The 14,293-nt window shown below is 47.3% G+C and overlaps 1 protein-coding gene across 3 annotated transcripts in view; it reads right to left on the bottom strand.

Annotated features, from left to right (window-relative positions):
- Positions 1 to 14,293, bottom strand: part of LOC147093353 (uncharacterized) — a 56,627-nt gene that overhangs the window by 41,323 nt on the left and 1,011 nt on the right. The window lies entirely within an intron of this gene.

Here is a 14,293-nt window from a genome sequence, read left to right as displayed (position 1 = left end):
CTTCTCTGAGCCGCATCCAACGTAGAGGCTTGCTCAAAGGCACTCGAGATCCAAAGTCTTATTTTCTAACAACCGCTGACGAATTGATCTAGACAGTAATCCATTAATAAAAGCATCCCGTACCGATTCTTCCTTATATTCTTCTGCCGTCATGGCCTTATAATTACAGTTAGTACTAAGGTGCCGAAGTGCTTGTAAATAAGTATCCAAAGATTCTCCCACCTGCTGCCTACGGGCAGATAGAAGGTGACGTGCAAATACCTCATTCTTTGGTTTAACAAAAATCTTTTCCAATGTAGAAATAGCCAATTCGTAAGTTTTACAGTCCAAAATATACTTATACACATCCGGAGCAATGTAGTTGATCAGCATATTCAGCTTATTCAGAGACTCTTGATCCAACACGCCCAAAAAGTTTGTAAATGTACAATACCAGTGTTTCCATTTATCATCCACTCCTGCAGAATTAGGGTCAGCATTGAATCGTTCCGGTTGAAGATATCGCTCCATTCTGATTTAAAGTTAATAAATTGAAATAAAGAGTAGATTTGCCTTTCTAATCTAGGCTTTATTAACTTTAAAAATCCAGTAGCACATCTTTCCACACCCAGTCCCCAACCAACACTGTAGAGAACTGAATTTAAGATGGCCACCACAAATCACATGACATCAACTACCAATGAGTTTACAGCATATATCTCAAGGCAGAAAACAAACAACCAATTACAATACTTCTTACTAACAAAGAATAACCACCACATTCACCAATTACAATACTTCTTCCTAACATAAGGAATAATCACCACAACACCAAAGTGGATAACCTCGCGTTTATCCACATTATATTGCATCTGCCATGCTTCTGTCCAATCACCCAACCTGTCCAAATCATACTGGAGTTTCTCGGCATCCTCCTCACAGCACACGCCCACCCAGCTTTGTGTCGTCTGCAAACCTGTAGATATTACATTTAGTTCCCTCATCTAGATCATTAATATATATTGTGAATAGCTGGGGTCCTAGGACCGATCCCTGCGGTACCCCACGAGTCACTGCCTGCCACTCGGAAAAAGACCCGTTTATTCCAACTCTTTGCTTTCTGTCTGCCAACCAGTTCTCTATCCAAGACAATACATTGCACCCAATCCCATGTGCCTTAACTTTACACTCTAATCTCTTATGCGGGACCTTATCGAAAGCCTTCTGAAAATCCAAACACACCACATCCACTGGTTTTCCCTTATCTATTTTACCAGTTACATCCTCAAAAAATTCCAGTAGATTAGTCAAGCACGTTTTACCTTTTGTAAATCCATGTTGACTTTGTCCGATCCTGTCACTGTTTTCCAAGTGCTCTGCTATTACATCTTTTATAATGGACTCTAGCATTTTCCCCACTACCGATGTCAGGCTTACCGGTCTGTAATTCCCCGTTTTCTCTCTACCACCCTTTTTTGAATAGTGGGGTAACATTAGCTACCCTCCAATCCATGGGTACTGTTCCAGAGTCTATTGAATTTTGGAAGATGATCAGCAATGCATCTACTATTTCTAGGGCCACTTCCTTAAGTACCCTGTATGTAGATTATCAGGCCCTGGGGATTTATCGGCCTTCAATCCCGTCAATTTTCCTAACACCATTTCCCTACAAATACTGATTTCATTCAGTTCCTCCCTCTCATTAGACCCTATGTTCCCCGGCCTCTCTGGGAAGTTATTTGTGTCCTCCTTTGTGAAGACAGAACCAAAATATGTATTTAATTGGTCAGCCATTTCTTTGTTCCCCATTATAAATTCCCCTGATTCTGACTGCAAGGGACCTATGCTTGACTTCACCAATCTTTTTCTCTTCACATATCTATAAAAGCTTTTACAGTCAGGTTTTATGTTCCCTGAAAGCTTACTCTCATACTCTATTTTCCCCCTCTTAATTAATCCCTTTGTCGTCCTTTGCTGAATCCTAAACTGCTCCCAATCCTCAGGTTTACTGCTTTTTCTGGCCAATTTATATGTCCTCTCCTTGGATCTTATGCTTTTTAAAAATTCATTGATGGGATGGGGGCGTCTCTGGCTAGGCCTGCATTTAGTGCCCATCCCTAATTGCCCTTGAGAAGATGGTGGTGAGCCGCCTTCTTGAACCGCTGCAGTCCATACGGTGTAGGTACACCCACAATGTGGTTAGGAAGGGAGTTCCAGGATTTTGGCCCAGCGACATTGAAGGAATGGCAATACAGGTCCAAGTCAGGATGGTGTGTGGCTTGGAGGGGAACTTGTAGGTGGTGATGTTCCCATGCATCTGCTGCCCTTGTCCTTCTAAGTGGTAGAGGTCGCGGGTTCGGAAGGTGCTGTTGAAGGAGCTTTGGCGAGTTGCTGCAGTGCATCTTGTAGATGGTACACACTGCAGCCACAGTGCGCCAGTGGTGGAGGGAGTGAATGTTGAAGGTGGTGGATGGAGTGCCAATCAAGCGGGCTGCTTTATCCTGAATGGTGTCGAGCTTCTTGAGTGTTGTTGGAGCTGCACTCATCCAGGCAAGTGGAGAGTATTCCATCACACTCCTGACTTGTGCCTTGTAGATGGTGGAAAGACTTTGGGGAGTCAGGAGGTGAGACACTCGCTGCAGAATTCCCAGCCTCTGGCCTGCTCTTGTAGCCACAGTATTTATATGGCTGGTCCAGTTCAGTTTCTGATCAATGGTAACCCCCAGGATGTTGATAGTGGGGGATTCAGCGATGGTAATGCCATTGAAGGTCAAGGGGAGATGGTTAGAGTCTCGCTTGTTGGAGATGGTAATTGCCTGGCACTTGTGTGGTGCGAATGTTACTTGCCACTTGTCAGCCGAAGTCTGAATGTTGTCCAGCTCTTGCTGCATATGGACACGGACTGCGTCAGTATCTGACGAGTCTCGAATGGTGCTGAACAGTGTGCAATCATCAGCGAACATCCCCACTACTGACCTTATGATGGAGGGAAGGTCATTGATGAAACAGCTGAAGGTGGTTGGGCCGAGGACACTGCCCTGAGGAACTCCTGCAGCGATGTCATGTGATTGAGATGAATGACCTCCAACAACCACAGCCAACTTCCTTTGTGCTAGGTATGATTCCAACCAATGGAGAGTTTTCCCCTTGATTCCCATTGACTTCAGTTTTGCTAGGGCTCCTTGATGCCACACTCGATCAAATGCTACCTTGATGTCAAGGGCAGTCACGCTCACCTCACCTCTTGAGTTCAGCTTTTTTGTCCATGTTTGGATCAAGGCTGTAATGAGGTCAGGAGCGGAGTGGCCCTGGCGGAACCCAAACTGGGCGTCAGTTAGCAGGTTATTGCTGAGTAAGTGCTGCTTGATAGCACTGTCGATGAGACCTTCCATCACTTTGCTGGTGATTGAGAGTAGGCTGATGGGACGGTAATTGGCCGGGTCGGATTTGTCCTGCTTTTTGTAGACAGGACATACTTGGGCAATTTTCCACATTGCCGGGTAGATGCCAGTTTTGTAGCTGTACTGGAACAGCTTGGCTAGGGGCGCAGCTAGTTCTGGAGCACAAGTCTTCAGTACTATTGCCGGAATGTTGTCAGGGCTATCCCTAATTTCCCTTGTTAGCCACAGTTGAGTCACCTTCTTTGTTTTATTTTTATGCCAAACAGGGATGAACAAATTCTATAGTTCATCCATGCAATCTTTGAATGTTTGCCATTGCCTATCCACCGTCAACCCTTTGAGTGACATTCCCCAATCAATCCTACCCAACTCGCGCCTCATACCATCGTAGTTTCCTTTATTTAAATTCAGGTCAACTACTTCATTCTCCATCTTAATGAAGAATTCTATCATATTATGATCGCTCTGACCCGTCAGAACTGCTTGTTCTTTAGTGTCAGCCAGTGGCTCAGTTGGTAGCACTCTTGCCTCTGAGTCAGAAAGTTGTGGGTTCAAGTCCCACTCCAGAGACTTGTGCACAAAAATCTAGGCTGACACTCCAGTGCAGTGCTGAGGGAGTGCTGCACTGTTGGAGGTGCCGATTTTTGGAGTAGACGTTAAACCGAGGCCCCGTCTGCTCTCTCAGGTGGACATCAAAGATCCCATGGCACTGTTTGAAAGAAGAAAAGCAAAGAGAGGGCATGAAAAAATATTGGTAAGGAAAACAAGTGGAGCCTATTCGGGACTATAAAGGTAACCTGTGCGTGGAAGCAGAAGACATGAATATGGTTCTTAATGAATACTTTGCATCTGTTTTCACAAAAGAGAGGGACGATGTAGACATTGCAATCAAGGAGGAGGAGTGTTGCAGTGGGGAAAGAGTTAAACGGACATCGCTGGCAGTTTCACTGAATGGTGTAATAAAGACCATACTTTGCAGTAATAAGCTTTTTCTAAGTTGCTGAATTGGCAGTGGAGGTAACATAGCCAGACATGGAACCAACAGAGGTCAGAGGTGCAACAACAGCTTGACATATACTTTTCCCATAATAAGGCGGTACTTTAATGTAACGTGGCATAGGCAACCAATCAGTGAAGATGCATGCGGGCCACGGTCCAATCGGGTGGCAGGAATGAATTGTGCATGAGATGGCCATGTGTATTGTAATGTATAAAAATGTAGTGTTTGCTGTGGCAATTTGGAAAGGTCTGGCTAAGACAGAGCAGACTGTCTCCCCACCGGGGCAATAAAGACAATTTGATGATCGATCTAAAACCGTGTGTCGAGTGTTGGTTTAAAATACGCCACAACAATTGGCGTCACAAACGGGATTCGAACCTGTGTGGGGATAGACAGTATACATGGACCAGGGTCCCGCAGGGGTTCCACAACAGTCCAAATATATTCCACCATGTACTGAGTCAAGCCTTAGACGGGTTAGACCTATCAAAGTACCAGAGAGCCCTACTCCAATATGTCGATGACATAATGATTGCATCAGAGGATGCCAAAGGATACATGGGAACATTACTAGCCAGACTCCAGACACTTAAGAAAGCTGGCTTTAAACTGAACCCCCCAAAAAAAGGCAATGGTTGGACTGTCCAAAGTAAAGTATCTAGGGCACGAAATTAGCCAGGAGTATAAGGCACTCCCGCAGGAACAAAAGGCAGCCATAAAAGACATGCCAAGGCCAGTGACCGTCCGGGGAGTAAGGGAAGTGTTGGGACTGTTTAACTACTGCAGGAATTTTATATCAGACTTTGCAGGGAAAGCAGAGCCGATTTAATGGTTAGTTAAAGGGGGAGACCCGCCACTGATAAGATAGAATGGGAATCGGAGCATGACAAGGCTTATGTAAAATTAAAAGCAGCCCTGGCGTCCGCACCCGCACTAGGATTGCCAAATATAGTCAAACCATTCCATATATATTATAGTATAGACGGGAACTTCTATAATGCTGTAGTCACCCAAGAGTACGGGGAGATATGAGGCCAATTGCCTATTACTCCACACAACAAACCCCCGTGGCTAAAGGAATGGCGAGATGTGTGGCGGCCCTCGACTGCGCCGCATGGGTGGTGCGGATATGCGAGCCTGTCACTATGTCAGGACAGCTGATATTACACACACAACACAGTGTGGACCTGCTAAACACAGGCAAAATGAAGGCTGTATCAGACAGAAGGGGGGCAGCTTGGGAAGCAGTATTGATACCCAAGGACAGATTAGTCCAGATCATAAGGGAACACAGAGTCAACCCCGCAGAGGGAATGCTAACAGAGGGTGAGGCACACGAGTGTCAGTTAGTAATCGAAGAAGAGGTCAGAGGAACTGTATCAGAATCGCCCCTTGAAAATCCCCAAAACACCTTTTATGTAGACGGATCGCGCCGATATATAAATGGGGAGCCACACACGGTCGGGCAGTAGTATCCGAGAATGGAGAAACAGTCGCAAAGGGAGGGCTTGAAGGGGGAACCTCAGCTCAAGTAGCAGAACCAGTGGCTCTCACAGAAACATTGAAATTGGCAAAGGGAAAACGAGTCAATATATACACCGATAGTGGGTATGCGTTTGGGGTAGTGCATGTTTATATGATCGTGTGGAATAGGAGAGGATATGTAACCTCCGGAGGAGGACCAATACAGCATGAGGAGGTAGTGAGAGACCTAGTAGAAGTGGTAAAAGGAGCAGAAGAGGTAGCAGTGATTAAAATAAAGGCACACCGCAAGATAGTGAGCGAGCAGCAAAAAGGAAATATGCTAGCTGATCAGGCAGCAAGAGCAGCAGGTAGAATAACAGCAGAGGAAGTGAACATTAAAAGAATCCAAGAGGAGACTGAAATGGAGGAGCAGGAGCAGTGAACAAAGAGAGGCGCAGCCAAAGGTAGAGATGGAATATGGAAAAAGGATCACAGCATCTGAACTCAGGACTGGACGAGCAATGTGTCTGCCGGAAGGAGTAGCATCTGGTAGCGAGGGACTAGGACCCTTAAAAGATAAAATTAGGAAATACGTACAAACATTGGATAATCAATTGAAGGAGCTCAAACAAGAAGTTCAAGAACAACAAGACATCAGAGATAAAAATATACAAAAGCAGGGGGCCTCGGAGTCCCTACCCAAGGTGGGCGAGCAGGTATTTGTTAAAATATTGCCAGAGAGATCGGGATTCTCACCTAGATGGACCGGACCATTTGAGGTTATCATGACCAGCGATACGTGTGCATGTATAGATATGAGGGGAAAGGGTAGATGGAAACATTGGACCCAATTAAAACAATAAAGCAATAACCCATCTGATCTTAAATCCCACAGGAACAATGGAATAAACACCGGAGATAAACTAACCTCTGGTGACGACCAGGCTTCCGCTTAATTTACAGGGAAACTTCACCATGAAGGTGGGATTACTGCTGGGACACGAAATAAGCAAAGGGACATCCCACATTACACGACAAGTACATGATGAAGAAGCACCATGTTTTAATGGAACAATCACATTCGGAGTCTCATCCATGGCTCCCAATACACAGAAAGAAGAGACAAGCGAACCGAGGATGCTACAATGTCCAGATCTGAAACCTGGACCCATGAATGGACTAGTATTATTTACCGAGGGAGAACAATTGTATGGTAACGGGAGGCACAAAATTGTACCGGTACTAATGAACTTAACCATGTTACAATGGCCAGGATATTGTGAAAGGTTTACTAAAACTAGAGAATTGTAAGCATATATGATGGAGAATGTCATTAACCAAGCTGATGATCCGACAGGGGCCACTAGTTTTAGGGGGCATGCTGCATTCCACCAAAGGATTAAGAGGAGCTTAGGAACCGATATACTCACGGGAATAAACACGGGGACATCATTCATTAATGCCCTAGATATACAAAGAGTCCAGAGCCATGTGGAACGACTACAAAGGGTAATACAACAGATTTTAGAGAAGGAAACTGGTTTGGTTCGACAAGGATCAGAGTTGGGAGGACATACGATAAGGAAATTACTCGAGGGAATCAAGGTTATGGAGGACCATGCTAGCATTATCAACAAACTAAACCATAGAGATGAGGAACAGGCAAAAGACGGGGTAGGGGGAGGCTTGTGTCATGCCTATGGCCAATGGATCACCGGACAGTTAAAACATAATCTGGCACAGATACAGCAAGGCGAGGTACCAGACTGGATTAACAGCACACAGCTCTATGGCCTGAGCCATAATCCAGGCCCTCGGAGTGCTTGTACCCTCAAAGGGATAACCAGAGTATATCCAGTGATACAAAAATGTAAAGCAGAAGTGACAGCAATGATAGGCATGGTACTCCTGATACCAGTGGTGGGACTAGACACGACTCCATACCCACAGTACCAGGTAACAAACATAGGCATAGTGAGGGGTGAGACACATCTCCAATACTATCCAATTGATACCTATGCCATCAGGAAGAATGGTACTATGAGAGGAGTCTCCCTAAACGGATGCCACAGGAAAGGCACGCTTACGATATGCCCACATCCGGTAGGAGAAGGCCGTAAGGATGAGTGCGGCTATAATAAGACAGAGGGATGTGTGTTGGAATTATCACATGTTGATCACCATCACACCCGCTAGAGATATAGAGGCGAAGGGGAGTATTGTATAGCCACCACAGAGACTGAGTACCAATATAGTAACCTTGTATGTGCAATCACAATGCCTAACTTTTGCTTTACGCCAAAGGTCCCTGTGACAATTGGACACACCAGATTGGTGTATGTACATTCAAGGGAGGAGATAAAACTAAATGTGCCAGATAGTCAAAAGGATGAGTTGGTTAATTATGAAGATCCAGTCAGGGACCCAATACCCCGCCTGCAAGAGGATCTGCAAGAAATGAAAGAGGATTTAAGTAAGATGGTGAAGCAGTACATAGTGCTGCAAAGGGATCTTGGGGAGTTAGAAAGTGTGGAAATGTACCTTTTAAAGCTGAATATAGTTACATGTGCCCCTTTTTGACAAACAAAATGGAGTCCCGGTCCTCCCAGAAGCCTCTGCAGAAATGTCCTCTATTCCTTCCTTAAACATATTAACCTTGACTAAACACTGTAAACTGTTGCTTATCTGCGTTGCAAACAAAGACCATTTACATGAGTAAAGGGAACCTTACGCAAGCCACCTGGCCAGAGGCTTGGCCACCAGATAACAGAAGAAACATACTGTATGAAGTATCTACATTCCATTCAATACTGATGGTCTTAATTAAACAGTCTAGAATAAATAACTACCCATTGTATTATCAATAGTCTTTCGCTACGCCAGACTTTAGAAATATGTAGAAACTTAGTTAAGGATTGAAGAACTCTTTGTCCCTTTGTCTGACTTGAAAGACACATGAAGAAACCATAACCTGTTTACTTTACTGTATAAATGTGTTGTTAATCTGTAATTCTGGAGAGTCTCTGCTAACCTTTGACTGAGCGGGACGCTCTCCTTGCGACAAGTAAAAATTTATTAAAAAAGAACATCTACTGGAGCTGATCGTTTCAGAGTCCCACTGAGAGTCGAGATTTCGACAAAAGGGACATTGAGGTAGAGCTACAGGACGTCCCATGGTATGAGAAGCTGTGGGATTGGGGAGTGAATGTCAACATACACCCATGGATCCGCATCATTTCTCATACATTAGTGAAAGTACAGTTAGTCATGGCTATAGGATGGGAAATAGCAGCATGCACCACTTGTAAAAAGAAACAGACCAAACAAAGAGCTAAAGCGAGTCGGAAAACACAAGATTGCTCTAAACATGATGGGTATGCAGGGCCTCCCGAACCAGCGCCTGATCACCGCATGGGGCAGGAGGCACAGCGATGCTTCTACATGTGGTTTAACTTGGGCAAGGGCCACGTACCAAAAGGGGGGATTGCAGTGGGGAAAGAGTTAAACTGACATCGCTGGCAGTTTCACTGAATGGTGTAATAAAGACAATAATCTAATGGGCCTTTTGCAGTAGTAAGCTTTTTCTAAGTTGATAACATAGTCGGATGTGGAAACCATAAGAGACCTAAGAGGATGTAAGTTCTGTTCTGGCAGGGAAGTAAACCAATGAAAGAGGCCGAGAGAGGCAGGAAAGGAGGACAATGAGTCAGAAGTACAATGTTGATGAGACCCATCTGGCATAAACAAAGGTCATGGGTGCAACAACAGCTTGTGGGATAACGGCCGATAATAAAGGTGGTGCTTTAATGTAACGCAGCATAGGCAACCAATCAGTGAAGGTGCATGTGGGCCAAGGTCCAATCGGGAGGCAGGAATGAATTTTGACATGTGTATTGTAATGTATAAAAATGTAGTGTTTGCTGTACTAATTTGGAAAGGTCTGGCTAAGACAGAGCAGACTGTTTCCCCACCATTGCAATAAAGACAACTTGACTATCGATCTAAAACCTTGTGTCGAGTGTTGGTTTAAAATACTCCACAACAGTGTAGTCACAGGCAAATTATTCTAAAGAGCTTTTAAAAGCTACAAGATACGGGACTGAAGACGTTCCTCAAACGGAGGGGGAACAAATCCCAGGGACATGATGGTTTCCATCCGAGGATTCTGAGGGAAGCCAGGGGAAGGAATAACGGAGGGTCCCCGAGTATAAATTGGCTGGCACCTTTCCCTACATTACAACAGCGACAGCAATTCAAAATCAATGAATTGGCCCTGAAGTGTTATGGGCATCCTGGGGTCGTGAAGGGCGGCGAGTAAATGCACCCTCGCCTCTGAGTCAGAGGTTGTGGGTTCAAGTCCCACTCCAGAGACTTGAGCCCAAAAATCCAAGCTGACACTCCAGTGCAGTGCTGAGGGAGTGCGGCACTGTCGGAAGTGCTGCCGTCTTTCAGATCAGACGTTAAACCGAGGCCTCGTCTGCTCTCTCGGGTGGACGTAAATGATCCCAGGGCACTATTTCGAAGAAGATTAGGGGAATTATCCCCCGTGTCCTGGCCAATATCAACATCACTAAAAAAAAAACAGATTATCTAGTCATTATTACGTTGCATAGAAACATAGAAAAATAGGAGCAGGAGTAGGCCATTCAGCCCTTTGAGCCTGCTCCACCATTCAATATGATCATGGCTGATCCTCTATCTCAATACCATATTCCCGCTCTCTCCCCATACCCCTTGATGCCTTTTGTGTCTAGAAATCTATCGATCTACCTTCTTAAATATATTCAGTGACTTGGCCTCCACAGCCTGCTGTGGCAGAGAATTCCACAGGTTCACCACCCTCTGAGTGAAGAAATTTCTCCTCATCTCAGTCCTAAATAGCCGACCCCATATCCTGAGACTGTGACCCCTTGTTCTAAACCCCCAGCCAGGGAAAACATCCTCCCTGCACCCAGACTAGCCCTGTCAGAAATTTATACGCTTCAATGAGATCCCCTCTCATTCTTCTAAACTCCAGTGAATACAGGCCTAGTCGACCCAATCTCTCCTCATACGACAGCCCTGCCATTGCAGGAATCAGTCTGGTGAACCTTCGCTGCACTCCCTCTGTGGCAAGTATATCCTTTCTTTGGTAAGGAGACCAAAACTGCACACAGTACTCCAGGTGTGGTCTCACCAAGGCCCTGTATAACTGCAGTAAGACATCCTTGCTCCTGTACTCAAATCCTCTTGCAATGAAGGCCAGCATACCATTTGCCTTCCTAACTGCTTGCTGCACCTGCATGTGTGCTTTCAGTGACTGGTGCACAAGGACACCCAGGTCGCTTTGTACATCAACATTTCCCAATCTATCACCATTTAAATAATACTCTGCCTTTCTGTTTTTTCTACCGAAGTGGAGAACTTCACATTTATCCACGTTATACTGCATCTGCCATGTATTTGCCCGCTCACTCAACTTGTCTAAATCGCCTTGAAGCCTCTTTGCATCCTCCTCACAACTCACAATCCCACCTAGTTTCGTGTCGTCAGCAAACTTGGAAATATTACATTTGGTTCTCTCATCCAAATCATTGATCTATATTGTGAATAGCTGGGGCCCAAGCACTGATCCCTGCGGTACCCCACTAGTCACCACCTGCCACCCAGAAAAAGACCCATTTATTCCTGTTCTCTGTTTCCTGTCTGTTAACCAATTTTTAATCCATGCCAGTATATTACCCCCAATCCCATGAGCTTTAATTTTGCACACAAACCTCTGATGTGGGACTTTAATCAAAGGCCTTCTGAAAATCCAAATACACCACATCCACTGGTTCTCCCTTATCTATTCTACCAGTTACATCCTCAAAAAACTCCAGTCGGTTTGTCAAACTCGATTTCCCTTTCATCAATCCATGTTGACTCGGTCTAATCCCGTTGATATTTTCTAAGTGTCGTGTTATCACATCCTTTATACTCGAGTCTAGCACTTTCCCTACTACTGATGTTAGGCTAATAGTGAGGTTACATTTGCCACCCTCCAATCTGCAGGAACTGTTCCATAATCTATAGAATTTTGGAATTGCTGTTTGTGGGATATTGCTGTGCGCTAATTGGCTGCCACTTTTGCTACATTACAACAGTGACTCCACTTCATTGGCTGTAAAGCGCTTTGGGACGTGCGATGGACGTGAAAGGCGCTATATAAATGCAAGTCTTTCTTTTCTTTAAGTTCTTTGTTTTTCTTTTTCACTCCATTTTGACCCAGACTGTCGAGCAATGGAGGGGTTATCATAGAATCACAGAAATTTAGGGCACAGAAGGAGGCCATTCGGCCCATTGTGCCTGAGCCGGCCAAAAAACAGCTTTCCAGCCTAATCTCACTTTCCAGCTCTTGGCCCGTAGCCCTGCAGGTGACAGCACTTCATGTTCATATCCAAGTACTTTTTAACTGAGATGAGGGTTTCTGCCTCTACCACCCTTTCAGGCAGAAAGTTCCAGACCCCGACCACGCTCTGAGTGAAAAAAGTTCTCCTCAACCCCCCTGTAATCCTTTTACCAATTACTTTAAATCTATGGGCCCTGGTTATTGACCTCGCTGCTAAGGAAAATAGGTCCTTCCTACCCACTCTATCCAGGCCCCTCATAACTTTATACACCTCAATCAAGTCTCCCTCAGTCTCCTCAGTTCCAAAGAGCAGTTAGTAACAGAGATTGGAGAAGTTTGCGGCTTTTCTTTGCACTGAAGCAGCGAAGGATGAGGGCCAGCCTGATGGAGGTCCTCAAGAACATGAGGGTTATTGATCAAAGGCAAATGACAGATTCCTCTCTGAGCACCTCAATGTCAGCATGCTTGTTGGGGTTTAGAACGCACATGCTCAGGGGCAGCGGAGTCCCAGGACCAGCTGCAAGTGCACATGCTCAGGGGCCCAGAGTCCCAGGACCAACTGCTAGTGGGCATGCTCAGGGGCAGAGTCCCAGGACCAGCTGCTAGTGGGCATGCTCAGGGGCAGAGTCCCAGGACCAGCTGCTAGTGCGCATGCTCAGGGGCAGCGGAGTCCCAGGACCAGCTGCTAGTGGGCATGCTCAGGGGCCCAGAGTCCCAGGACCAGCTGCTAGTGGGCATGCTCAGGGGCAGAGTCCCAGGACCAGCTGCTAGTGCGCATGCTCAGGGGCCCAGAGTCCCAGAACCAGCTGCTAGTGGGCATGCTCAGGGGCAGAGTCCCAGGACCAGCTGCTAGTGGGCATGCTCAGGGGCAGAGTCCCAGGACCAGCTGCGAGTGCGCATGCTCAGGGGCAGTGTCCCAGGACCAGCTGCTAGTGGGCATGCTCAGGGGCAGAGTCCCAGGACCAGCTGCTAGTGGGCATGCTCAGGGGCAGTGTCCCAGGACCAGCTGCTAATGGGCATGCTCAGGGGCAGCGGAGCCCCAGGACCAGCTGCGAGTGCGCATGCTCAGGGGCAGAGTCCCAGGACCAGCTGCTAGTGGGCATGCTCAGGGGCAGAGTCCCAGAACCAGCTGCTAGTGGGCATGCACAGGGACAGCAGAGTCCCAGGACCAGCTGCTAGTGCGCATGCTCAGGGGCAGAGTCCCAGGGCCAGCTGCTAGTGGGCATGCTCAGGGGCAGAGTCCCAGGACCAGCTGCTAGTGCGCATGCTCAGGGGCAGCGGAGTCCCAGGACCAGCTGCTAGTGCACATGCTCAGGGGCCCAGAGTCCCAGGACCAGCTGCTAGTGGGCATGCTCAGGGGCAGAGTCCCAGGACCAGCTGCTAGTGGGCATGCTCAGGGGCAGAGTCCCAGGACCAGCTGCTAGTGCGCATGCTCAGGGGCAGCAGAGTCCCAGGACCAGCTGCTAGTGCACATGCTCAGGGGCCCAGAGTCCCAGGACCAGCTACTAGTGGGCATGCTCAGGGGCAGAGTCCCAGGACCAGCTGCTAGTGCGCATGCTCAGGGGCAGAGTCCCAGGACCAGCTGCTAGTGGGCATGCTCAGGGGCAGAGTCCCAGGACCAGCTGGTAGTGCGCATGCTCAGGGGCAGAGTCCCAGGACCAGCTGCTAGTGCGCATGCTCAGGGGGGCAGAGTCCCAGGACCAGCTGCTAGTGCGCATGCTCAGGGGGCAGAGTCCCAGGACCAGCTGCTCGTGTGCATGCTCAGGGTCAGAGTCCCAGGACCAGCTGCTAGTGGGCATGCTCAGGGGCCCAGAGTCCCAGCACCAGCTGCTAGTGCGCATGCTCAGGGGCAGAGTCCCAGGACCAGCTGCTAGTGGGCATGCTCAGGGGCAGAGTCCCAGAACCAGCTGCTAGTGGGCATGCTCAGGGGCAGAATCGCAGGACCAGCTGCTAGTGCGCATGCTCAGGGGCAGAGTCGCAGGGCCAGCTGCTAGTGCGCATGCTCAGGGGCAGAGTCCCAGGACCAGCTGCTAGTGCGCATGCTCAGGGTCAGAGTCCCAGGACCAGCTGCTAGTGGGC

This window comes from Somniosus microcephalus, unplaced genomic scaffold, assembly GCF_052327205.1.
Source record: "Somniosus microcephalus isolate GS21.2 unplaced genomic scaffold, FLI_Smic_1.0 unresolved_chr1, whole genome shotgun sequence".
In the NCBI taxonomy this organism is placed as follows: Eukaryota; Metazoa; Chordata; class Chondrichthyes; order Squaliformes; family Somniosidae; genus Somniosus; species Somniosus microcephalus.
The sequence above is the reverse complement of the archived record's forward strand: the minus strand, read 5'-3'. Positions and strand labels throughout refer to the sequence as shown.